This window comes from Macrobrachium rosenbergii, chromosome 22 (assembly GCF_040412425.1).
Source record: "Macrobrachium rosenbergii isolate ZJJX-2024 chromosome 22, ASM4041242v1, whole genome shotgun sequence".
Taxonomy (NCBI): Eukaryota; Metazoa; Arthropoda; class Malacostraca; order Decapoda; family Palaemonidae; genus Macrobrachium; species Macrobrachium rosenbergii.
The window spans coordinates 17,305,815-17,332,120 of record NC_089762.1 but is presented as its reverse complement, the minus strand read 5'-3'; the positions used below and the strand labels follow the sequence as shown (position 1 = coordinate 17,332,120).

The 26,306-nt window shown below is 35.7% G+C and overlaps 1 protein-coding gene across 3 annotated transcripts in view; it reads left to right on the top strand.

The window, feature by feature from the left end:
• The window catches only part of LOC136850602 (transcription factor hamlet-like), a 340,200-nt gene that overhangs the window by 78,567 nt on the left and 235,327 nt on the right, over nucleotides 1-26,306 (top strand). Inside the window, exon 1 of one of the 3 annotated variants that reach the window (XM_067124284.1) lies at nucleotides 5,337-5,474. The exons of the other annotated variants lie outside the window; for them this stretch is intronic. The gene's annotated coding sequence lies outside the window, so the exon portion shown is untranslated. Of the gene's footprint in view, nucleotides 1-5,336; nucleotides 5,475-26,306 lie in introns of those variants that run through there. 3 annotated transcript variants of the gene reach the window in all.

Below are 26,306 nucleotides of genomic sequence, written 5' to 3'. Positions count from 1 at the left end.
CGAGTATATTTTAGTCAAGTGCGGTCTTTCTTGAAATACGGACTTGTGTAAAATATACTCTTACTTTCGTATTCTGTTCCAGTCTGTTTGATATGTAAGATCCACGGGGTAAGCACCTAATTACTGAGGACTTGATAAGAAAAAGTCTCTACTCTCCTGACATCTCCTTCTCGATTTGTGGATAAAGATATAAGAGGAATATTAGGAGTCAGACTACAAGATGGAGAAAACTATACCCCAAGGGAAATTACGGAAGTTCCATATGTAGATGAGATAATACTGATAGAGATTGAGATGGCCTGGACATGGCATTCGCACAAACCCTAGAGGAACAGTTCTTAGCAGTGTCAGCTGGCCTTCTATGGTCAACAAAAGAGTTGGTAGACTCAGACTTTAAACATAGATAAGAACTGTGAGTCGGGCATGTATTTCAAATTTTTGGAAGCTGATTTCCGAAAAGTAAGGCAACTTCAGTTACTGCATATTGATATAAGCGCACGTGCTAACTTTCTGGAAGGCGTAATAGTGGCCAAAGAGATTAAAAGAAATAAAAGAAAGTGTGTTCGCGTAGTAATAAGTTTAGATAACGAGATCTTCACTGCACAAGAGGTTACACGAAAAATTCTGTAAATAAGGGGAGATTTGTGGAAGTGAATTCACAGGAAGGACATGAGTGGCGGAATTTCACTGTTGCCGTTTGTGTCAAGCTGCGTTGGAGGCGATGATGGCACACACACATGTATAAATATATACTGTATGTATATATATATACATATGTATATATATATGAAAGAATACATATGTATATATATATATATACATTTGTACTACATATATTTGCACACTAATATATATATATACATACATACATATATATATATATATATATATATATATATATATATATATATATATATATATATATATATATATATATATATATATATATATATATATATTATATATATCCATATATGTTACAAGAGAAGTATTTGAGCTTTTTTTTTATATAAAATTCCTTATGGTAGGCCGGGAGTGATAAAATGAATTGAAAGTTAGGCTATATTATTTCTGTTGAGCTTAAAAAAGTAAAATATTAAATTTATAACCGATAGTAATCAGCGACCTCGTTCAAGATTCGTGCTTCTTCGCTAGTGTTTTAATGTGCAATAGCCTTAGGAAATCTGCTAATTGTTTCCTTATTGGTGAGAAAAAGTCCATTTGCTTGGGCGGGGGTTGTGTGCCGAAACTGTTTCCATTTAAATGTTTCCTTGAAGAAAAGCGGCCTTCATTTACTGCAAGTAGCACAGCGCGAAATCAAAAAAGGAAAAGAACAGGAAGAGAAAGTAGGGCAAAAATGACGGCAAAGAACAACAACAATTAGAAATCTGCAAGGGTGTAAATCTTCGTTTTTCGAATGCATACAAAACGGTATTGAATCTGTTGCCTCTCCGGTGTAGTTGCTGTGCATTTTCGAGCTTATTGAACATCATACAGTACAAACATTCACTGTCAGAAATACTGTAAAATTTGTCGTTTTGCCAGTACAATGTAACTTGTTTCATTATAGCTCTGTTTCTTTACATTCTCTTTGGCAGCTGCTAAAGTCGGGCTAGGGATGTGCGAAGAAAGAAAATCCAGAAGAAAATGGTGCTCTATTTTGGAAGGAATGTTCAAGATTTTATTATGAACATAACTATATACACCTTTTAAAATTATAGGTGAATTTGATGTCTATCTATAATTTAGAATACGTACATTTTCGGGTTCTTGCAGACTGGTCACTACTTTGATAAAAAAAAAAAATACGCACACTTCGACTTTTTTCGTTTAATCTCTGATCATTCAAACTCATCTTATACAATCAGTGGAACCCTGAATGATTTTAGAAGTGTAAAGTAATTTTTTTTTAATAATAATACCATCCAAATAAAAAGTAAAGGACGTAAATAAGAAAGCACACCGTGACCAACCTTTTGTAATCAATGAAGGCAGCATCTACATAGGCTATCTCCTTAACATTCTTCATCAGAGGTAAATATGTGAAGCGATTTTCTTTTAGGTCAATTCCAAGAAGACTTCATTATGAGGAAGTTTACTTTTTAGCACTGAATACAAACGCCCGCTTGCCATAATGTCCAGCTGCGATGAGTGTTAAAAACGATTTGTTGCTTGTTCCGGCCATGAAACTTATGGTAAATAGATATATAAGACCAACATACTCATTCTTGATGGCTAAGAAGTACAAACGGTTGTTTTTTCCACATGAATTGCTACCTTCGACGTGCAGTGACCCACCATTATCAGGATCCAAAAGATGGAAAAGTGTTGGGGTTGGGAGGTGGGGGTGGGAAGTTAGGGTGATGTCGGTGGACGTGCGGGAGTCAAGTAATGACGTATGGGAAGTAGGGAGAGTTCCAGGGGATGACGACGTGTGTTAGTGGGTGGGGCGATGTTTCAAAAAGGGAGTATTGGCTGAAAGTGAGAGAACAGCCCGAGGCTATAACGGCGATCTGTAATTTGACTTTGTTTTTCGCGTGTCTTATTTTGTCTTGCTTTTCGATTTTACTTTTATCCGTTTATTCCCGTTATCTTTCTCTTCCATTTGCTTCATGTATTGTTGCTGGAAAAATTATGAAGACCTAAACAAACAGACGCAGCATCAAGAACAACGTATGTAGTAATACATACCTTGTTCGCGTCTCTGTGAATATCTTTTACGACATTGCAGAATTTAAGTAAAGATATAAATCTGCTAATGTTTACCTAATTCATTCTTCATACACATACAAATATACTTAATCACAAACATATATATATATATATATATATATATATATATATATATATATATATATATATATATATATATATATATATATATATATATATATATACACACACACACACACACACACATATATATATATATATATATATATATATACACACACACACACACACACACACATATATATATATATATATATATATATATATATATATATATATATATATATGTGTGTGTGTGTGTGTGTGTGTGTGCTTATGTACACAGTGATACATACATACACACGTGCACACATACATAAGACATATCGTGTATAAGATAATTAAAAAAAGGGGACTCGATATGAAGGACGCTCAAGAGTTCATGCATTATAAAGAATGAAACGCCTCAATGTTTATAGGTTGATGAGCCTTCTACAGCGGTATATAAAACGACTAATGTGGAATTTCTCTCCCCACGGCACGGTGTATATCCACCGTCTTGCATTTTAAATATGAATGTGCCAGTAACTTGTTTTCTTCAGCCATCCCTTCTTATAGGAATATATACATACGTATATATACGAGTATGTATTTTATATATATATATATATATATATATATATATATATATATATATATATATATATATATATATATATATTTTGTATGGAATGAATGCTTTTTAAACATCCTTTATGATAATCTTGTAGACATTTATGTGAATTGAACTAAAAGATTTATATCTACACACAAACAACCATTTGTACGGTGTCAGGGATTAATGCGGTGGTAAAGCAGCTTATTAAAATCAGTAAATTAATATGAACTCTCAATACTCCTATCTTATATGTATACATTCACACACACACACACACACACACACACACACACACACACACATATATATATATATATATATATATATATATATATATATATATATATATATATATATATATATATATATATATATATATATATATATAGTACGGTGTCAGGGATTAATGCGGGTGGTAAAGCAGCTTATTAAAATCAGTAAATTAATATGAACTCTCAATACTCCTATCTTATATGTATATACACACACACACACACACACACACATATATATATATATATATATATATATATATATATATATATATATATATATATATATATATATATAATATTTACATTTACACACGCGCATACTTTTTACGAACCTTTTCAGAAGGAAAATATATTCGTAATCATTCAGTGGATGGTCTAAATATTAAAAAAATAAAAAAAACGAACAATAAGAACACTGGTAACGCTATTCTTGCCCTCTTTGTTAATAAATTGAAGTTTTCATAAACAAACCGCAGATGTAACTTGAAATTGTTTGTGTATTTTGAGGTAATTGTGGCATCTAGCTGAAAGTGAAAGAAGGAATTTTATGTTATGATCAAAAGCGAAAACATTTTTGGCAATTTTCACATGGGTGCTTCTACGTGTGAGCTTGTGTATGAGAGCTACTCGGGAGTGCAGGTAATTCTGTACGTTTGTGTGCGACAGCGTGAACGTGTGACTGTAATTGTGCGTGCGTGCATGCTCTCAGTGCGGTGGCGGTGCCAGTTTGTGTGTGTGTGACCGGGGAGGGCCACACCGCAAAGAGCCACCACCACTGGGCCACCGGGGCCACACCCTCCGTCACAACCTTCTCTTGGCTCACTCACTACCGGCTGGGTCGCGCCATCTAACGCACGCGCACTCCATCTCTGTGACAGCGAACGTTTCTCTCATGGTGGCTGGAACGACTTCCTCAGTGACAAAATCTGATTAGAAATTAAAAGTGTTCCTTGAAATAACCAAGAAAGGAGCGCTTGTTCGTCATGCAGTGCCATGTCACCCATTCAGTCGTGAGTGCCAGGGTGTCAGTGTGCTAATGTGCAGTGAGAGTGCGTAAACACGTGCCAGGGGATAGTGTCTCGCAGATTTATTTTGCAGCTCATTAAAGAGAACAGTGTTTTGTTTCAGTTGAGCACGATATAAAGTAAAGTTATGGAAATGGAAGTCAAGGTTCGTGGTCATCTTAATATCTGACGTTATTATTTGAGTACTACGACTCCGGTAGTAGTGATGCTCGCCTCCAGAAAGCTGAGTGTTGGGTCTCCGCCCAGCGAAAGTATAGTGGGCATTGCTACGAGCCCCGATGAACGGTCACCCTTCCCTCTTAAGAACTGGCGCGAAAAGTTTCTCTTGACGGCCCATCACTAACTTTTCAGTGCCCTTACCATTTACAAAATCTGGTCTGTGGCAGTCCACATCCTCCGGTAGATAGCGTCCATTGTCTCACTAACGAGGTTACATTGGATGCTGACCTGACCTCGGGTCGGGCAGTCAGGTGGGTCCTACAAGGGGGTTTTCCTCCCATCTCACTATGCCCCGCCCCCATTGGCTACATAAATCTGAGTGACAGTGCACTTTGGTATCCGAGAAAAAATAGGGCAAAAAAGAGAAAGAAAAGGACGAAAGTGAATTGATTGTCATAGTGCTGGATCAAAAACTGCCGGGAGAGAGAGAGAGAGAAAAAAAAAAGAGATAGCGAAAGACTCAAGATATGACCTTTAGGAACTCCGCTGTCGACATATTGCTTCAGCTTCTTTCATTCCGTCTGCCAAATTTCATGATCCCGTGAAATGTTTTCTTCTCTTTGCAGGCATCACTCCATTACTAAGGTAAAGAAAACAGTCCTTGTATTCAGTTAGTTAATAGAACACATTTATAGCATCAATAGAGCATCGTCCGCTTTAATACGCTTCGGAGCAGCAGACTGGTCATGTCTCACTAGTCATCGAGAGCGAAAGTGGAAAGACACACGTGGGTAACTCGGAATGAATTATATCTCCAGATTCTGTGATCTCAAACAGTAGTTTTATTTATTGGAACTAACGTTCAAGAGTAGAGACGGGTTAACATATTGACTCCTATTACGTGCGTTTTATTTTGCTGACCATTTCAATCCACCGTGCAACAATTACACACAGGTACTCCTCATCCACACACGTAGATGATTAACGCCTTAATCGGCCGGGCGGAAAATTGGACTCACGTATTTTGTTAGTAATGACGTCACCACAACTCTCACATACTGTAGTATACGTCGCCCAGCGTCAACAAGCGTACCATAATTTTAATGAGGGTTCAAGACTGACCTTATGTTTCCAAGGAAATGAAATACATTATGTTCAGAGGAAAAAAATATTAATTTTATATAAGTTTTTTTTTTTATCTTCTCCTTCTAAAGAATCTTAGGGAAATTGTCCTTTTCATGAAAGAGAAATGAAATGAATATGTGAGCATCTGTGGCCACTTATGGAAACCATTTCCATTCAGAAAAGAGGCGCTATAAGCAAGAGCGACCATAAATGTGAAAGGGGGAAAGAGAGTGGAAGGGAGGGCAGATGTGGATGGAAGAGTTGAGAGGATAGGACAAAAAACCGGCACAAGAAGATTGCAATACCTCGGTCCCGCCCATTCGTGTTTGGCGGTAGAAGACTATCCAGGAAGGAAGCTCTTTCTAGATTTGTTTTCTTTGGAATTATTTCTGTGTCATCGCGCACGAAATATGCTCTCTCTCTCTTATCCCCAAATCGTGTAGTCTTCCTGTAAGTTAACAGTTCACACATTATTTCTTCAATTATATGCAGCGGATTGCAGAGATTGTCTTATTATATATACGAATAAACTGTGGTACTCTTGGAGTTTATTCTCAAATAGGAGTTTTACACAGATATTACTGCAGATTTTCTTATTAGGTTGCAGGACGATTCGTAAAGATACAGAATGTATCACTATCTAATGAATTTTTGCCTCAGCGGCTTTCTTATGCGAAGTTGGAACGCAGTACATGTATTAGTGTGCACAAATTATATATATATATATATATATATATATATATATATATATATATATATATATATATATATATATATATATATATATATATATATATGTGTATATATATATATTTGCAAATGATACAGTATTGATAGAGAATAGTGAGGAGGGGCTGCAGAGACGAGTAAAAGAATTAAATTATTTTTCAAGGGAGAAAGTTGAGATCACATGTGAGCTGCAATATAGCTACAGCTCTCGAGGGTAAATGGAATGCATGACAATGAAGGAAGAAATGCTAATATGAATGATTGAGAATGGTAGAATGAGAGAAGATTTGAGTCACAGAATAGAAGCAAGGAAGATAGCAGAACGTGTGCAATAGATTGGAAGTTTGGAATGTCTGTGGAAGCCAAGATGTGAATGTATGAAGAAATTGTTGAGTCTACTCCCCTTTATAGATGCAAAATTGGGGGTGTTTCATGCAAGTGAAAGAAAAAGGTAAAATCTGTAGAAATGAATTATTTGTGGAGCACTTGTGACGTAAGTGGTAAAAATAATTGCAGTGTAGGTGAAAGGATGGAAAAGAGTAATTTGATATGGTTAGGTCATGTGGTATGAATGAAGAGCATGTTGAAGGCAAGTGAGTACAATTCGAAATTATGGGGAGGGAGGAGGAGAGGAAGACCTAGAAAGGCCTGGATTGATGATATGAAAGAGCGCTTGGAAAGACCGGTCTTAGTATTACGGAAACGTGAGAATGCGTAAGAGATTGATGTGTTACTGATGAGCTTTTGTTTAGGTGTGTAAGCGGCTAGCGTTGTGGGTATTTTCTGCATAGGAGCTTCATTTACAGTTCAGTTACTGAAGTATGAATGAGGCAGTGATATTTGTCTAGTCTCTTCTCGGGAGCCACCTTTTGCTATTTGAAAAGGATCGCGTGTATGAGAGAGAGAGAGAGAGAGAGAGAGAGAGAGAGAGAGAGAGAGAGAGAGAGAGAATCTTATCAGCTTTGAAGTATTTCTTGACATGATTGCAATTACAGTTAGGCCCTGGAAGAAAAGACGACGATTAAGCAAATGGGTCTACCTTATGAGAAAAGGCAGTCTGGCTCCTTCAATATAGTAAGATTGTAGGACTCTCACAGTAATTTAAACCTAATATTGCATCAAGAATGGGATTTGAGAGGCAAACAAAACTGTTCTTTGCCTTACAAGTGAAAAGATATAGATGACTGCTGCAGTAGACTCTTAATTCCTCTAATTCAGGAGTTGTTTGTCTATTTTATATCTTTTTTATAATTTGATATTTTTTGTCAATTCTACACTATTACATGATAAATTGTTCGTCTTGCCTTCCAGAATTCACTGTAAAACGAATTCTCTGTCATTGAAAAATATACACGTACACACACACACACACATACACACACACACACACACACACACACACACACACACACACATATATATATATATATATATATATATATATATATATATATATATATATATATATATATATATATATTACACACACATTGCATCATCAGGTACATCCCCAACTGATTTTGTTCAGGGTTCCATCCTCTCCCTAATCTTTTTCTCCTCCTAACTAATGTTCGTCGCCAGCCTCCCTCTTCTTTTAATGTTTTGTCGATGATTCAACTCTTTTTGTGTCTATATATATATATATATATATATATATATATATATATATATATATATATATATATATATATATATATATATATATATATACTTGAAACAATGTGACTTCTAATATGAGTCTGAGTCTTAAGTATCCTCAGTAACTAAAACGTTAATCGAAAATTTTCATTAATATGAACAGAGCACCTGTCAGGCTACATCCTCCCACTGTTACTGTGTGGAAACCAGTAATCTTTAAAGAGCGCATTGCAGTGACTTTCGTTTCGTCCTCTGCATAAAATTGGAGTTCGTCCTCTTCTTCCATTTCATCCCACCAGAGGTAAATATGATCCTCTGTGATCAAGTCCAACCCTTTTTCAGTACTTTTCCTGTTTTCTGTAGGCTGGGGCAAGGTAATGTATTCTTTCATTGTAATTGTAATAGGATAGTCCATTAGCAATAACTCCCATGTTTAGACTTGTTTCCCAGGCCTGGGCCAGCTTCTCCCACCATTGGTTCTTACGTAAGCTGGGGATGGAATTATCTTGGTCTTAGCGACAGTATGTAGTATCCCTAGGGTCGTGACTTACGCCTCTTCTATATCTGTTATTACCGTCATTTTTTATGGTATGGTAAACTAATATACATACATACACAAATACATAGTGAAAACCACAGGAAAATATCAGTCAGAAGATTCATACCAAGCGCTTTCGTGTGTTGCTTATTCACGCATCGTCGGGACACGACGAAAGCGCTTGGTACGGATCTTCTGACTGTTATTTTCTTGTGGTTCTGTTATACTAAATATGTATCTCCCGTGATTTTTTGAGCATGCATATACATGTATAGATATATCTAAATTTGTATACATAAACCAAAAAGAAGCATCATCCCAAAAGATGAGTATAAATATAAAACAAAAGCTCTACCATGGTGTCTGACCTAGTAAATAAATAGAGACAAGGGTCTTTTACAATGAATGGAAATTGATCGTTCTACTCAAACGAGTATTATTATAATCAAGAAGCAAATGCTTAGTTATAAACATTAGTTATAACACATTGAAAAAAAAGGAATCTTAAAAACTATTCATGAAATGTAAAATATAGAGAAAAAGCACTACGTTTACAAAAGTATGAAATGAAAGCCTTCCTATCGCTCTTAGAAGAGAAAAATATGAACAAAACTAGTCACATGGTAGAGCATACCCAGTACTAAGAAGGAAATTTCGAAGTGTGCATGTGTGTGTGTGTGTTTTACACAATATTGCATAGGCTGTTAGGCAACATGTCAGGTGAAATGTTACTGTCTGTAGGTCAGATTCATAGTTCTAAGTATTTCATATCTGTACTGTTTTGAGTTCTGGAATTCTTTTGTCCCCCGTTGTTTCCAGTTTTATTTTTAGTTATTATCAGTGGAAGAAGCAAAGTTAATATCGCCTAAAAAGAATATATTAGTTAGTCGCTGTTAAGCGATAGCACGTTGATTTATCTTGCCTCTTAGTTGGAATTTTGGAGTGAAAAAAATTTCATTTAATTCTGGAACTCGTATTTCAAGACTTTTCTGTCCACCCTTGAATATTAGCCACTCAAGACGTTAAAAATTCATGTAACACACACACACACACACACACACACACACACACACACACACACACACATATATATATATATATATACACACACACAATCACGTTATTACAGGTAAAGAAATAAGAGACTGGGCGTTGGACCTACACCCAGTCTCTTATTTTTTCACCTGTGGTGATATGTGATAAACAAATAACGCGTTAATGAGATTATAATTTATATACATATGTGTATGTGTATATATAATATATATATGTATCATATATATATATATATATATATATATATATATATATATATATATATATATATATATATATATATATATATATATATATATGTACACACTGCTCTGCTCTTATCACTGGAAGAGAATTTCTCGTAGTCGACAAAAACTCACCTGAACAAATAATCACTTTCACTCAGTGTTAAAATAGACTCCGTTTTTAAAGAATTATTATGGATTGATTTTATTATTATTTGTGTTCAAATGTCAAGTAAGGAAATACTCAGAAAGACAGTAAAATTACTAACATTCTCAAGATACGAGGGAAGAAGTATTAAACAATAATAAGCTACTTTGTCCCAATTACTGCTCTTCTTTTTATGAGCAGTCTTGGTAGACCTTTTATCAGTCCATAAATAGATTGATGGATTGATTATGTTGCCTACATTTTACATTGTCATCTCACCACTGTTAACTGTTGTTTGCCATTCTAACAAAAAGGTATAATATCTGGAGAGCGGAGTATGAAGCCAACAGACTTTTTTTCCCATAAAGAAAACTTTTTATAATTTTTCACAAATAGAGTCTTAGATTGAAAATATCTTTGGTGTGTCTCCATTTTCAGGCTATTTTCTGGCGCTTCACAGATAACTTTCACGCATGCTGGCGTAAATTGAGACAAAACTAGTCCCTAATATAGACTTTTCACTCCGATGGATCGAGGCGAGAACACTCATCGACGTGACACAACCCGAAGGACTTGAGAGAAAATCTAATTCACCCAAAGCTTGCTCATCCATGTATGAGGCATTCTTCACAGACATTACTTGGGTCATGAAGTAAACCATTATAGATTCTTATGTACCTCATTTACAAGTAGAAATAACTTTCAATTCCTGCTAAGTTGGTTTTACCTCGAAGGAGGACTAAGCCAAAGATGAGTCCACTGGGAAATATACAAGAGAGGCATCGAAATTTTGCCAGAAGAGAAAAGTTGTCGACCGAGGAAGGAAAACCCGAGTTGCCCCTCAGTTAAATCTTGACCTTCATATGTAATCATACTAGTAAGTGAATGGCCACAGGCATATTACTGACGTAGTGATTGGCATCTGTATAACGTCAACGCTTATCATCAGGGAGAAACATATTCAGAAGGACTATTTTCTGAAGAGTCTAATTCTCCATGATCATGAATTTCTCCGTTCACTAATAGCATATTCTTGCAACTCTAATATAATTTCTTATTTTGGAACCTTGCGTACGCTCAAACTTTAAGCTTATATTCACTGACTTTATTTGCTAAGAATTAGCTTAGCGTTTCACAGTATCTTTGAATAACTGCTTTGAACAAAATACAGTACCATCGGTGCACCTCATGTGGTGAACTATATGCAGTAGTAAAGGATGGTTGCTGCTGCATCTTGACCCTAGCTGTATCCACTTTGTAGCTTTTTACTTCACATCCATTCCCGCTTCCTTTCTTCCGTCTTGCTGTTCAACCCATATAACTGTTACTTCTGAGTGCAACTAGGGGTCTTCCCCCACTTTCACCTTTAGGTCTTTGTTAATTATTTAATTTATTTTCTAGATCTTTTCATCTTGTTGTACAACCACTCCAGCTTCCTCTTTTCACTATTTTAAACGTCGAATAACTGGAAGTGGCCCAGTTCTTGGGTTTATAGCCAAAGTTCAGGATTCTTTCACAGAATGCTGCTTCAGCGACTCCGATTCCTTTTAATCGTCTAGAAAAGTACTTCAGCAATTTCTATGATTTCTGAGATTTTAGTCATTTTTCACTTACTGTAGATTCTCGTTGCTAGGTCGACAAAGGTACTTTTACATGTTTACGAATATTTGATTGTTGTTGTTTCAGATTCCATTATTTTTTGCTTCACTGAGTTGCACTGGCATTTTATGGATATCGATTGCTGAAGTTACTCTTTAGTTTTATTGCATATCGTTGCAAAACACCCCAACGACACCCTTTGTTTTTCTTTTCATGCTTCACCAAAGGCTTTTGTGAAAGAGAGAGACGTGATTGTCTGTAACCGTCGTCACACCGTTTGTGGTTATGGAACATATACGCAGAGCAAATGATCTTCCGGTTTTCATTGTACTTCGACATCTTTATTTTAACAAGTTAACAAACGTCAAGATGAAAAAAAACTGGTGTTCGATTAAATAATTCCCAGAATGGTAGAAATAACGCGGTTTAACAAAGGAATTTGGGTTGATTGCGACCTCCCTGAATGACGAATGACCAATTGGAAAATTGTTTTAACGTTACAGAGGAAGAGCCATTAGTCACACTTACGTCAGACGATCGATGGACGACCTTTTATGCTGGTATGATGGTAGTTTTTCCTGAAACCTTTTTCCAGCTGATTACCATCTCAGAAATTTTCGAAAGTATTCTAGGCGTGTTCAGAGTACTCTGAATGCACGTATATCATCTATAGAAGTTATATGTGAACTAAAAGAGATGCCCCGATAAAAGCTGAAATGTTCCGTTTTCTTGTAGAAAGACGAAATGCATTAAGAATACAGCAACAAGAACTTCTTTACTCCATCCGTACTGCATTTGCTTAATTAACATGACAGTGATGGGAACTCCTGAACATCCTGACTATGGAAAGTACATTTTTTAGTTCTGTGCTATTTTTAGTTTCGTTTTGTATATCAAAAGGCATGGGAGTTATTGCAGTATGAGCTAGCTCTCTTCTTCTGGGAGCGAGAAAGGTTGATGAAACTCGTTGGAAATTATTTTTCCCATTACATTTTTCACAAGCGTATCTCCCTTAGATGGTATCAAGTGCTACAACTTTCCTTTGCTTTCTTTTTCTTTTTCCTCATGTTGCCCTGCCCGGGGCAGCTGCTAGTAACTGGGTGCGGCTGCATCATCATCTGCAGCAGCAGCAACAGCAACAACAGTAGCTGCAGCGATAACTGACCTCTCATACAACGTCGGTTCCTCCACTTACTGGATGAGGAATGGTTATGCTAATTGCGAGAGTTGGTACGGAAAGTTTTCGCTCTTCATGTGTAAGACAACTATCTTATAAGCGTTGAAATCTCTTGTACTAGAGACCATACAAGTGTCTTTTTATTGATAATTTTTTAGAATGAATGCATAGAACTCCAATGGATATTTTTCTCTTTTCTTTAAAAGGTTTCATCGACAAAGGGATCAAGAGAAGTGATAAACTGAGGTTCATGTTAGCACGTAGAGAGAGAGAGAGAGAGAGAGAGAGCGAGCGAGCGAGCGCGCGAGCGAGCGCAAGCGTCTCTGTAAGCGATATGCCCAGGGGGCATTTCTAAGGAAGGGAAAGCGTTCTCTAAAAGTTTATGAAGAGATTGCAGTGGTTCATCAGATCTCACGACCACTTCATCCAGATGGACAACACCGCCCCCGGTGGAGGCTGTGGGAGTGGTTTCAGGCTCTACTCTGTTAAGAAATGTCTGTCAGTCATTCTCTCTCTCTCTCTCTCTCTCTCTCTCTCTCTCTCTCTCTCTCTCTCTCTCTCTCTCTCTATTTACGTGATATCTTATTTTCAACGTTGAATCAAGGTTGAGTAGCAAGACGTGTCACTATTCTAGTCTCATTATAGAACATGTTATTTTAATATACACTAGTGAGTAGAATAAAAGTATGTTTTTTTCGAGTGTTATACAGACCTTGCTAATGTAATTTTTCAATTCAGTAACCTTTGCAGCCATGAGGAAATATGAGACGAAGAACATTCGGTTCTGTTACAGGAGTTTTGTCACAGGTGGCATATGTTAATCAAGTTATGTTTTAGATTGGCCCCTCCCTCCTATTAGCCATTCCAGTCCAGCTCTCCGGGAGGAGCCAGGGTCTTACGGCGCCTCAGGGAATCACGGTCCTCTGCAGGTGGTTAGTAGGTTAATTGTATTGTATTAAAACTGGGGATGACGAAAGCTCCTGTACATGCTACTTGAACTTTGGAAATAACAGTAAGGTAAAATGATGGATACTCGCTACTCTTTCATTTTAGGTGTGTCTGAAATAAGAGGATCTTGGTTGGATCTCCCTAACGGGAGTAATGGGCAGCTGGACTTAGCAGTGAAAGTCACCGCAAATTTAATGGGGGAGCGTGAGTGTGACACTTTTCCGTCGACGTTAACGGAAGAACGCCGCGTGCTTTTCATCAAGAGTGAAAGCGGCATTGAGAACGGCACCTTCGTCGCATTTGGAAACTTGATTTGGTATACTGCGGTGGAAACCATTATCAGACGACTGAAGTCTCTCGAAATAAGCAAGTTCTTTTGCTCTAAGTTTTGGTAGCTAGTTGACGGTGATGATGAGGTTCCTTGTAGAGTGATAATATTGTTCATGAGCGCGCGCACGGGAGAGAGCTGAATGACTATTTGAAATCGTTCTCTTGGTACAGTTATTTTTTTTATCACTTGTGTTTTTAGGAATTTTTTTTTCTCTTTCCGTAGATGGTAAATTATTTTTAGTCTGTACAAATGCTTTTGTAATTCTTTAGAAGCGATGATATCTCAGTGGTCAAAGCTTTCCGAACGTTTTAGGATTCACTACCGTTGTGTTTAATATTCTAATTTTCGTTGTCATGTCTTTTTCCATATGGCATCTTCATTACCAATGCTTTGAAGTTCATTGGATGCATTACCAGAATTATGGATCTCCCACAGAAAAATAATTTTCTCTTGAATTCCAAGGAAATTCGTGATCACAAGTCAGTTTTGATGAAGGTCGCATGTGATTTAGGTTGACCAAAATGATCTGGCTTAGGGTTATTCATATAAGAAAATTATTGCAATGTATACCAAGGATATTTTGTGTAGATAACAGCACAATCATTTAATTGCTAAAAACTTGTAAGAACTTTTCTTCAGCATTTTGCCATTTGCAAATCTAGACGTTGAGTAGAGATTGCTAACAACAACAGTAACAATAATAATAATAATAATAATAATAATAATAATAATAATAATAATAAATGATGATGATGATAATAGATGGTCCTCATTCATAAGGCCCTTGATTCTTCCTGATAATTCCAGAAAAAATATCGAGTTTATTTGGAGGTGAAAATGAAAACAAAAAAGTTTTTTCCATGGTTATCTGTGAGAACTTTTCCGCTGGTTTCCTGCAATAGATGACCAGTTATAATGATTAGTCATGAGAATGATATTACTGAAGGTTAGTGCAGTTCTATCAAGGAAAGATCGGAGAAGAACCAAAACCCGAGTATTCAGCTTGTAAGGTATACGTTTAAATCCTTCAGTTCTGTTTGTTATAAGAGAGAGAAAGAACTAATTTAGTTCTAAGACTAGCCATTCAAAGAACACAAAAGAAAATGTACATTCCTCAGTTGAAACTCAGTTATAATACAAAGGCACCAACTATATTGATAATAATGAAGAAGTTGGTAATCTTCCTCCTTGTATATTTGGTTATGACAGGTGATATTTCTTTACTAAAATGGGTACGTGAATTTGACATTTAAATTTTGCAAAGTGCAGTTACTAAGAACCTAACGTAAGAATATTTTGAAAATGAAAATTTCATCAACTTAACTAGAGAAAATATTAAAAGATGCAAGGCTCAGCTGGGTAAGATAAAGAGGGATCGTTGAGGGAGATATGATTACAGCTTCGAACTTGCCGGTCATTTGCACATCGTGAATGCAGCGAAGGTCACGTGAGTCGTTTTTGCAAATGAATTTTATAAGATGACAGAAGCGCATTCCGAGCAAGGGAGTGGTCTGCAGGAAATAATAAATGATCGTCTGTGATATGGAAACCTAATACAACGTTTTCTCTTCCTTCTGCAGACTTTTTTATCATTCAGTAAAACATGATGTTCTCCAGCGATGCGAAAAATTCTCTTGAGGTAAATCTGGCGTTTTTATTACCAATTTTACGATGACGAATTGCTCTGGAGTATTCAATCACTGGCGACCTTACCTGGCGCCAGGGAAATCACCGCCAATAATGACGGTGATGAATGCATGCACTCAATGCTAATGGGATCTCAGGTGTGAAAATGCGCGTCTGAGAAGAGTCGCCGTTATGAATGAGAGTGGTGATGTAAACGGCCCTGGTGATGACCGTTAGAACTAATAATAACGGCCGCTGCTCAAGCATTGGCGGCGGCGGCAATGGGAGTATGGGATGTGAACATCGTTAAGGCGCTCACTGGGGGTCACGTGAAGACTGTCGTCGTTGACAGATAGGAAAACTCAGTCATTGTTGATTGTTAGAAAAAGTAAAAGTTACTATGGCAGTCTCGATAAAATTTAAATCAAGGTATGCAACAATATTCTTTCGGTAACAGGTGGTAATAATAGAGAGAGAGAGAGAGAGAGAGAGAGAGAGAGAGGGCGGGGCTGGTTGTGACACTGCAAGTTACCGAGCTGCACCAATGATTGCATAACGAAGCTTGCGTGCAATCTCCTCCATCCACCCACCACCCACCCACTAAAGTCCAACACTACTGACTGAGAAACCTCCTCCTCCTTAACCCTCTTCCTCCTGGTGATTCTCCTCCTCCTCCTCCTCCTCCTCCTCCACACTCTCGCTGTGAATGGCCCTGGTGGTCACCGAAGTGTTAGGTTTTAAAAGACAGTGACAAATGCATAATGGTCACGCATGTTCATATAAAGTAATTGAAATCTACCCTAGCATAAAATGACAGTAATCAAGTTTTCCATTTTTTTTTTTTTTTTTTTTTGTTATAGATTTCATTATTATAGGTACTTAAAAGCAAATATTAAAACGAGTAAACTTTCTATTGCTGAAGTACATTATAAGATTAAAGGAACCGCTAAAAAGACAATGGAATAGGTAATCGGTCACCAATGTTCCAGTGGATTGTCTTTAATTGGTGAGGAAAGAAAAGGCAGTGGGACGCTGACTCTTGATAGTAATTCGCTTCGATTTCGGATAGATTCGTGAGGCTTGAGAGGGGGAGCGGGCCCACTTTCGATTTCACTGATTGCAGCATCTTGTCTCGCTACCGTCACTTCTCACAATCATTTTTTGGGGGTTGTTGCCATAGGTCGGGAGAACTAAAAAAATAAATGTTTGGATACACTACTATGGGAATATTTCGAGATTTAACGCTGTCTCAGGTACACTCTTGTTTGAACATTGTATCAAATTATCCATAAGACTAACGTTCTATTAGTTGTGTGATAATTTCCTCCTACCAGTGTTTTGTCCTTCGAGCCATCTTCCTCTGGAAGGGATTGATGAATTCATTGTAAACCAAGGAAATTATTATGGGTATTTAAAATCCAGGTTCAATGTAGCCTCTTCATTTCAATCATAATGAGTTGTAGCTTTTATTGCTTATAAGGTTGCTCCTCTTATGTTGTTTATAGTAATACATAAAAAACCACATGTACACGGACATGCGCTCCCAATATAGGTATGTGTGTTTATATATATATACATATACTGTATATGTATATATACATATATATATATATATATGTATATATATATATATATATATATATTATATATATATATATTATATATATATATATATATTATATATATATATATATATATATATATATATATTATATATATATATATATATATATATATATATATATATAATTTGCAGGCAAAACGTAGATTTATCCATCTATTTGTTTTATCGTTTCCATCTTTATATCTTCGTAGATAGCGTTTTCTATATGACGTTAATCTATTATTTAATAGTTTTCTGCCTTTGTTTCTGGATTAAAGCGTTCTGTTTTTAGGGCGCAAGAAATGAGGTGAGATCTAATCGGTAGAATTATTTTTTCTTTGTCGTCTTTGCGAAAAGGAAGAGAAATGATTAAAATATGATTTTTAGGAATGCGAGATAATTGCTCTCATTTAGTTTCTTCACACATTACAGATACTTTATCCGAAAATGTTTCCATTATTTCTGTCATCATTGGTTGAAGCGATTACGAAGAAATATTAAGGATGTTATTATTTACTATAAAAATAAAAGGAAATAGTGAAAATTTATAGGATTTAAAAAAATATATGTTGCTGATATGTCGATTAAGTTTTGAAATGCCCATCCAGGATTGTATCAGTCATACTGATAAGTAAAAAAAAAAACTTATCTGTTTTATACCCTGTTAATTTAAAAAGCTCTGTCAAGGAAAATTAAGATTTTCGCTCATAGCAGAAATGCAGTAGATCGCTAGTTGGATCTAAATTTCCAACTAACTGGAGTACTTAGAGCCAGAAATATGAACATGTGCCTTACTGGAAGGTAGTTGTTTAATTTAGAATTAAAGTATATTGCATCATTGTGAAAAAGCACCCAGACAGAAAACTCGGTCATTTTCTGTGTATCTTACCTACCTAGTAAATTTCATACATTGTTACCAAAGCGTTACTATCAACACAGTGAACAATTTCCGCTCTAATTCACAAAACATCGTTAGTCAGTGCACTGCATGAGTTGAAAATTGTACGTTTATTAATATACGTGTATCACTCACAGCGGTTTAGAGATAGCAACTTCAGTTGTTGGTTACTGGACTCTGATGACGTGACAGTAACGTGCTGTTGACCGTAGTCACTACAACTTGATTGATTATTATCAGACTGTTGGTACTGTACAACCTTTTTCTGGGACTTTTGATGGAAATAGCTCAAACTTTTGTACCACTCCGAAGAGTAACAAACGCACAATCAACCCAAGTAGAAGCGACATGGCTGAGATAGCACAGTGAATATTGGTTGACATAATTCAAGCAACTTATGGAAATAATGGATGATACTCCACTTCATAAGTACTGATACTTTCTGATGATATAAGGAAATGTTCGAAGCACAGTCCATAGCGTGGCAACTCAGCAATATTTTAGTGATAGCTATAACCTTTAGTATACAATTTTAAATGAAGGTTGATTGCATTATATTACACTATTTCTTGTATTTTTGACTCATAACCGAAGATCATAATTTTGTTGATAGAGAGTAAAAGACTGAATTTTAATTTTTACTTGTTTATTTAATTTTTTATTTAGTTTGTTTATATTTGTTTTAGTATAAAAGAAAAGTGTTGATTTCTGTCGCCTTTGAATAGACAGACAAGTTATATACGATATCGAGCATAATTTTAACTAAACTTGTTGAACAATTTCGTATTTTCAGGGAGAATTTCTACCACGTTGTACAGGCATTACATTGATATTTTTCAGGATTTCTAGTATATACGAGTGAAACTTGCTAAAAAAAATTTAGTATTAAAATTATTTTTGTGAAAGCTACTTGTATTATCGGAATGCTTTTATGAACAACTTTTCTTACGTCCATGGTATACTGTAGATTCCATTTTTAGTGTCGTTAAAGTTAAGTATACCTTAGTTTAACCAGACCACTGAGCTGATTAACAGCTCTCCTAGGGCTGGCCTGAAGGATTAGATTTATTTTACGTGGTTAAGAACCAACTCGGTTACCTAGCAACGGGACCTACAGCTTATTGTGGAATCCGAACCACATTATACCGAGAAATGAATTTCTATCACCAGAAATAAATTCCTCTAATTCTTCATTGGCCGGTCGGAGAATCGAATGCGGGACCAGTACTTCACATAGAACGGCTACAGCAGGAGTGTGTGATTTCACAGGTGTCTTTGGAGATAAGTTTTGTTAAAATAAAGTTTATTGTAAATTGTTGGACTGGAGCATTTTTGTCTAATTATTATTTACCAGCTTAATAGGTTCCCACTTATATGTTCATTTTACCATATCATGAACCAATTATTTTATTACTTGTTTAACTTCGCCACTGAAAAACGTAGATATTATCCGCCATTTTCTTGTTGAGGATATTTGAGTTAGAAATATTATTTCAAAACGGGGTAAAGACTTAGAAATCAACGGATATTTAGAATTATCTATATAATTGCACAATTACAGTTTATCGAGATCAACACTGTGTTGACATTTATTCATAACTTGTAAATAAATCACTAAATTTAAGAAAACTATAAGCTAAGGGCTGTTTTTTTTTTGTAAATAAGCAATCTGAAGCGTTATGCAACATAGAAATGGGGCAAACTAAAGTAATCCACTAATTAGTAGCTTCCAAGTATTAATGAAAATGAGTTAGTTTTCCAAATGGCATTTCATAAGTTTCCATTATATTTGTGCGATGAAAACTGCTTAGTTCAATTAACTTCTCCTGCAGGATTGGCTATTAAGGTGACAAGTCCTGAAATCGTTTTCGAGGAGGACGTTTTCTGGCAAGTAACTGTTGTTGCTGCGCCATCTACCTCTGTGCCGTATCTCTTACTCGCATTGTTATCTCTGTTGTTAGTGCTATAGCAGTGACAGCTGGACACATAGGAAGTTCATTTTTTTTTTTTTTTTAGCGAGACTTCTCACAAGAGGGTTCGTTTGTATGGTAACAATATGCAAGTCAGCTCATGTACATGACATGACTTATTGGGCAATAATCTTTGTACACAATGTATTTTCTTTTTTAATACAAATTACCTTTTGAAGGAATGTGGGGTCACGATGCATTAAGGTAAAAAGATAGGAATATGTTCTGCTTAATACATTTCCTGTGACTTTTCTTGAGGAAGCGGGCAGAAAAATGTATAAACTGTTAAAATATTTACTTGTTACGCCATTTAAAGAGCCTAATCATTCACCCAAACACATACTATATTGATCAGGTCAGAAAATGTAGACTTGAGCGTTCCCTTCCTCCACGAGAGGGCTTTGGTAAGGATTCCGGCAGGAAGTCTTAACAGTCCAGGTATATTACAGCTTAACAGCATTTGTTTTTCGTATCTAAAATTACCTGTCAGCTCTGGAGGTATCTCCAGAATTACACGGCGAAATGGAAACTTGTGATTCTGGATATCATCAGTGAACCATTCCACTACTCATTTCTCGTGTGATGGTGAGAGATAGGCCGCTCGATAATCCAGTAATAAAAGAATGTAGACAGAAATTACCTGGCTCATAAAGCAGGACGCACTTTTTTCTAATGGGAAGTTTCAGGAGCTTGTAATTTCTGTAGTTAATGAAAAGTCTTTATAGGTAAATTCCAGTTGTGGACGGATTACACTGATATTTTGTAAGAGTACTTTTAAACATTTGTTTGGAATATTTTAAAAATAATTTAAATATTTAGTTTTAAAATTTTTGTGTTAAAACTGTAAGCACTTGTGTGTATAAATAGAAATATGTTTTATGAAAAAGTTAGAGAATGTACTGATATATGAATATATTTTCTTAAAATATTTTCCGTCACCAAAGTGTTTTCTGAAGACGTATACTTATATATATATATATATATATATATATATATATATATATATATATATATATATATATATTATATATATGTGTATATATATATGTATATATATGTGTATATATATATATACACATATTGTAGTGATAATAATTATAGTGTACACACACACACACGTTTGTGTATGTGTATGTCTGCATCTGCAAATACTGAAGAAATTGAAGTTTTGAGGGCGTTATGGTTTCTTTAAATCGTATATATATATATATATATATATATATATATATATATATATATATATATATATGTATATATATATATATATATATATATACATATACATATTGTAATATATAATTATATTATGTAATAATGCATACACACACGTATGAGATTGTGTGTTTGTACAGCAGTAGCGCCACTATAATTTGTTTTTATAATGATTTTAGGTTTCAGACAAGTGAACCTTGGTTCGTCTTCCTACAAGAGCATTTTACATGTGTTATTTCCATTATTAAGGATATCAAATATTCAAGGGAATGAAGTGCAAAAGTACGATATGAAGGGAAAACTTAGGGCTAGTTAGGAGACTTGAACCTTTTTCATGAAATTGCTGAGACGTGGAAGTAACATTTTGATGAAAATAGAAAAAAAGGCAGAAAAAAAAGAAATATCGTCAATGCTTCCAAGACACCAGGTAAACATTAGGAGGTGGCGGTCTAACTATAGTTGACGTTGCAACCGCGAATTTCCTCAATGTTCATTAGGTAAAAAGTTACCACAGTGCCACCACATTTCCCACGCGTCATTTTTAACTGCTGTCTCTTCCTGAAACAGACACATCATTTCTTCTGTCGTTCACTCATTTCACATTCTCTTATGTTCCTATCAATGGAAGCTCTATTTATGCCGCGTTCTGGCCTTCAAGTTATTCTGTTGAGCTCCATTAACTGCCAGTGAGGCGTGGCGTTCACGCGCCGTGGATGAACAAATATACAAGGTTTGGTCTTGTTTTAGTTCCCTCTAAGTATATTTCCATTCAGTGCCTTCTCTTTTGTGGTAATTGCTGCTGCTATTGGCGAGTAGAGTGGCAGCATATGTGAAAATCGATAATGCTATTTATATATGGTTATAGGAATATTCTTTATAGAATCGTCATTAACAATCCGCTACGAAGAGTTAATGGTTGCTTTGAAAACCTTTGACATAATAATAATAATAATAATAATAATAATAATAATAATAATAATAATAATAATAATAATAATAATAATAAAAATAAATCCACCTCAAACGTCACCTGCTCCGGTGACATATGACGACGTCATTGGACTGGCTCTAGAAAAAGCAGCTCTTATCGCACGATGTGAACATGCGCTAAATATCGTGATATAATTTCATTAAGTTAATTTTTCGTTTATGCAGAAACTACACCCTTGATTATCCAATAGGATAGAATGGTCGATATGATCCATGACGTCCTGATAGTGTTCCCCATTAAAACTAACAAACGAACTTAGTAATAAGGCAAAGAACCAAATAATCCAGTACTGCAATTGTCAGATATTTTCGATGTAAGACCTAGGATTTAAGACATTAGCTGCACCCACTTTAAAGTGTTTTATTTTACCTTTATTCCTACTTCCTTTTTTCCACCTTGATGACCAACCTTTCTACAACTGTAAGGTCTTAATGTCCTGGTGGTGTTTTCTCCCAGACTCACCTTTAGATCCTTGCACTTTATCTCATTTATTTTTTAGATCCTTGAATTGCATCTCATACTTTTTCTTGATTCCCGTCCCCATCTCTCTTGTTTTCTTGATCTCTTAATCTTTCTTGCTGTCCATGCACTCCAGCTCCCTCACTGTCTTAAGTGCAGAATGGCTGCAAATGCTCCAGCACTTGGCATTATAGCCTACATTTTTTTATTCACTCATAGGACTTAGTTCGTTTCAACTAGTTTCATAAATTATTATGTAGTAACTAACTTTAAGTTTTCTTTTTCATGAGGAATTTAGAGTTTTGCAGAGGTCTTCTATTTTCATTTGTATGATCCCCAAGAAAAAATAAGTCCTGAAGTGATGGGATACGCAATGAATATGAGAATAACTGTTATATAATGTAAATACAAAAACGGTGTAAAATTTGGTCTATAATTGAGTGAGCTATGGGCATGGAAAAAAGGGAATAAATCACGCTGTATTGTAAAACGACATTTCAGGTTCTTACAGTTGAAATTTGATTAAATAAAACGTGCCAATAAAGCTCGATAGATATATGAAAAAATTTTTTTGTGTATAGTTTTCCATGAAAATTGTTCGGGTAGTACTTTTTTCTTGATGGATGCATTAATTTCGTCGTGCTTATATATATATATATATATATATATATATATATATATATTATATATATATGTATATATATATATATATATATATATATATATATATATATATATATATATATATATATATATATTTTCTTTATGTAGGATGGAGGCTTCAGAATGGCAACACCTGCCGGTACTGTAGACCAGGCCATGGACTTAATATATCTGTATATATATCACTTTTTTTTTCATTTTGGAGGGGGCTTTAGGTCAGAGGGATATAACCTTTTGGATTATCAGCAAGTCATTGGCTGAAGGTTACCAGCCAACGCTCTTTTTCTTGATCCTGTTTATGGCGGGTTAGATTTGTTATTGAAAATCTGAAAACAAATTTAGTATCGGCAGTCGCGAGCCGAGCACGTCACCACTGAGATGCACGACCCGTCGGTAAAAATTTAGCTCACTGGAATGTTGACGATGTAGTGGAAATTATCAGTGACACCACTTTGCTAACACGACCTATTTCACACATACATACACACTCATACACATGCACACACATATATATGTATGTATGTATGTATGTATGTATGTATGTATGTATATTGCAATGGAGGACACCTCTTTCCAAGCCAACCCTCCTTTCAAGAACATCATTTTCAGGAGACGTTAAAGTAAAATAATTTCATATCGCTGTCCACAATAACAGTCAGTTGTAGAGAATTTACCTCCTACAACGGTCTTGATATTCTTTCCTTTTGCAATCTTTTCATTCCCTTTCTAGACAATGTGACTGCGTTAAAACTCCATTCCAGGTCACTTCGCTGCCCTTGGAGACAAGACTCAATCGTATGATTGCCCAAGTCACTACTTAAGGGAGTTGCTAAGTCAGTGCCACAGGAGGCACTAATCCGGGACAGCTGATCCACACACCAAAAGAGAAAGTTGGGCGACCGTATGACACAAAATCACCTGTGCAGGCCCAGCATTTTAATATGCATTCAACAAAGTGAACTACGAGGTCAAGGCTGCACAACAGAAAACTGATGACTCCTGCTAGAGTGGGAAATTAATCTGGGCATAGGGATGAGGACCAACTCAACAACACCTCTTGTCAGAGACACACCGGATGCATGTGTAACACCTATTACCCTTTGAGCTCTGCTCCCTAGAGCCATCTCCCAAACCATGTGGCTGACTTCCAGTCCAGTATATTTCCAGTGCCAATTCCCTTAATAAACCCCCCCCCCCATTGGTGCATCTACAAGGACCCATCTCTCCGACACAAGGTGCAGTGCCAGGAATTTGAGTTTTGCCAGTCACATAGCCCTTTTTTCTTTTGCTGTTCCATTTTCCGTATTTCCAATGCAATTCTCTTACAGACCTGACTTTGTTATTATTTATGTTCATAAGAGAATTCACCGTGTTATACCTGAGGATCCGTTGGCACCATCAGTGCATCCTTGAACCCTTAATTTCACTAAGTTCGTCAGTTAATCGCATGCATTCATCATTGCAGACGGAGTTTTCTCACTGTGGATCCTTCTGCTTCGATTCTGCTTTCATTGCCGTGGTAAACCTACTGCAAATTGACTCACTGTGCCCTAAAAGTGAAATCCCCGGCATCCAGTTATCATCTGTTCATCATAATTTACCTCTCCTACAGGATCCCATTTACCTCTCCTAATTTTTCCCATCTTCTGATTTGTGTTACTGTAAATATATGTGATTCTAGTTATCCTAAGAGTTTATCTAAAGTTTTCCTTGCTAGTAAAGCCCTCAGCTCATTTTCTTTTCTTCTGTGTTCTACCAACACAGGAATTCTAGTCAGATTGCATCATTCCTTGTGCTAACTCCCCTTTTCCGGGTTTAGAATATAGATATATATATTTATATATGTGAACAAATATTTTTGATTATGGATAAATCACTATGACCGTGTCCAAGGGGCCACTTTCTCAGCAAGTTTTTACATCCAAGAATGCTCATCGGTTAAAAATAAAAAAGAAAAAGCACCGAAGTTCACTGAAGTAGAAATGGAAACAACACATCGGGAGAGAGATGTCACTAAATACATGCTAACTGCCATGGGTGGTCGAATATGTAACCGACTGAAACAGTGAAGCTGTTGAAATCCATACCTTGTGTGTGTATTTGCCATTTGACATGCGTTGGGAGGATGGATATATATGTGTGTGTGTATGTATGTATATATATATATATATATATATATATATATATATATATATATATATATATATATATATATATATATATATATAATATATATATATATATTATAATTATATATATAGAATTTCATTAAATTTGACATATAAGGTTACCTTCACAAGATAGTTAATTCGTTAATGCAGAGCCGACTTTCTGAAAAGGTTACCGCATCTAGGATAAAATCTGATGAGTATGTGGTGACCCGGTCTCGAAATATCTTGCTCACAAATACAGACGGCCAGAGAGTATTGGGGAAAATCTCCGGCAAATGAAAGCGGATGTATCTATAAGATTCTCTGTAAAGAATGTAATAAAACGAAATAGGCACAAAGTGGGAAGACTGATTAAAACAAGAATATAATTT